Source organism: Nicotiana attenuata, unplaced genomic scaffold (assembly GCF_001879085.1).
Source record: "Nicotiana attenuata strain UT unplaced genomic scaffold, NIATTr2, whole genome shotgun sequence".
Taxonomy (NCBI): Eukaryota; Viridiplantae; Streptophyta; class Magnoliopsida; order Solanales; family Solanaceae; genus Nicotiana; species Nicotiana attenuata.
Genome location: NW_017671174.1, coordinates 330,803 through 333,659, shown reverse-complemented (window position 1 = coordinate 333,659; position 2,857 = coordinate 330,803).

Sequence of the window (2,857 nt, the reverse complement as noted above, 5' to 3'; positions counted from 1 at the left end):
AGAGTCATTATGTGGACAACATAACTGACTCAGTTAGGTTTGACAGTGATGCATGCACAGTTAAATAGAATAAGGTTTCTATTGGGTATTAGACCGGTACCCTTGAGCGGACAACTCAAGAGGGAAAGGCACGAAACCGTCGACTGCACCGATAATCGACTGGTTTTACCGCAAATATGCCTTTACCAAATTTAGGGGGTGATAATATCGGAAGGTCGCAACTACTCATTATAAGCGTTGCTATGGTATTTGTTTGGCACGAGTGGAATATGACGTTGAAGATGCAGTTACAAGAATGAAACAAATTGTTACGTATTTGCACATTCATAATGATTACAATGATTGCTCATAATTACAACAGTATTGAAGGAAAGCGGTAAAAGAAAGCATTAAAGAAAAGAAACAAAGAGCCAAGTCAGTTTCGCAGTAGAAGAGAAATAAAGACATAAAAGCAATAAAGAAGCAATAAAGTCACAAATAACATGAAATGGTAAAAGCCTAAAGAATATCCCTAGCAGAGTCGCCATGCTGTCGACGCCCCCTTTTTCTCGCAAAATCGGGTTTACGACATTCGGGAGGACAACTCTATTCCCTTTCGGGATTTGAGTTTTTGGAATTGAAGAGTCACCACCTAATGATTAAGGGCATTAGGACACTAAGGGTTTTTGAGTTGGAAAACCAGAGTTTGGGTAAGGGCTTGAAATTATCTCGAGGGGAAGGTGTTAGGCACCCCTCAAGATCCACTAGTGTGGTTCCCGGCCATGTTATATTGTGACTTCACATAATCAAGTAGGCAATTAAGGGCTCAAATAGAAAGGGTTCATATACAATATCACAAGTAAGTCGAAACTCGAGTAAAGGTAAAGAGGGCAGGAATTTTATGACAAAAAGATTTAAACAATTCTAAAAAAAATAAAATAAACGAAAGCAAGTAAAGGGAGGGGGCCCTAGGTTTATGATTAATATGGATCACGTCAATGCAATACCCAGGAATCACTCCTCTAAAGAGGGGCTACATGAGGTATTATTTGCTAGTTATTAACTGATCGTGATTACAAGAGAGCGTAATGACAGGCTGAAAGTAAAGAATCTAAAGCAGGATCTCTAATGAATGAGATGCATGGCCTATACAGGTTATCTATTGCGCAGATAAGTAAATAAAATCCTATAAGCATGTTTTCTACCCATTATTTATACTAAGCATGCATAACCCTCCCCTATATTCACTATTCAACCCCAATCGTTTGTTTACAAATTATTACAAACCAGTATCATCTGAATTACAGTAAATAAGAACAAAAAAATAAGAAGTTATACTATAGGGAGCCTTCAATCAGGCCCAGTCTTCCAACCTCAACCCCTTCGAGTTCACAGCCTTTGCCATGGTCTAGGTGCGGCAAAGCTCCCTAGAGCCCCATTGGGTCCCTGGCCAATACCAGCACCTAGACATTTAAAAGAAAATGCAGGACATGTGCAGTGTGGAATACCAGCCTTGTGTGTCAAAGTTTAGTGAGTACTCAGAGGTACTCAAAACAATGCTCACACGAAGGGGGCAGAACCTATTTTCTAAGAGTAGTGTGAAGTGCAGGAAGAAGAGTTTTTGAAAATAAGGGGGTTTGTTTTAAAAGAAAACAGCAGAACCATAGTTCTACAGTACATGATTGCATACAAGGATCATGGGAAAGGGGAACAGATAGATCACACAATGCTGAAGGGGATACAGGTTTAATGAACATGACTACACAGTATCAAGGGATTCAGGGGAACCTGGAAGTAGTAAAATTTAGGCATGCTAATGTATAACAACAGGACATAGGCATAGCAAGGAATAGACAAAGTCAGACTTAGCATGTAAATCAGAAGACATTGTGAAGTATTAGAGCGAAGAATCAATTACACATTGAGCAGGAGAAGCATAAGCAGAAGAAAATCACAAAGATAATGAACTGAAACAAAAATAAACACATTGGTGTGAGACTTCAAAATTAATTAGGACATACCAGTGAAAGGGCAAGAGCATGATGCAAAGACAAATTAGTAACACTATATTAGCCTTGGCTTTCAGCCGGCTAATAATAAGCAAGAGCAGAGAACAGCAAAAGCAAGAGAAAGAGCACAAGAGAATGCAAAATTGAGAGTATTCTGTGGTGTGTGTGTTCAGAAGACTGTCGTGTGTGCTATGTAAAAGACTTAGGGTATTTATAGTTGAAAGTAGGTGGCAAAAAATCACAGAAATATGTCAATTTAAGAACTCGGAATAAATTGATTGAAGAATCAAGGAAGTACTCCCATTAATTAAGGGAATCAAAATCAAACGAAAAGATTCAGCACCATACAAGGCAAGTAGAAAAATCAGGGCAGGGTTAAATAAGAAATGAGTCAAGGTTCTGTATGCATATAGCAACCAATTAAGACCAAATTCAGGAAAATTACAATTAAGGAAAGGCTAGGTAGAATAGAGCACCATAGCAAATAAGGTAACAAAGATCAGTTAATTTAAAACAGGCTAGTAGAATGCTAGGGTTTTGAAGGAAAGTTTTTGAATTACCAATCAATCAAAGAAAATCAGAATCAATCATGCGAAGTCATGATTCTGCATTCTCAACGTATAAATAGAGGTGAATGAACAAGAGTAACAAACAAAATCTGCCATATAGACATAAGGGAACAAGAAATGAACAAACACAACCACTCAGAGATAGTGAAAACAGGTTAAGATTCAGCAGGACATATTCGAAGCATGGTGACCATGAGACATTAACAAGAATCAAGTAAATAGGCTAGCAGACAGCCCCAAAGTAAGGAAAATCAGGCTATCACACATAATCAAACGAAGAAACATGCTAACACATAGAGA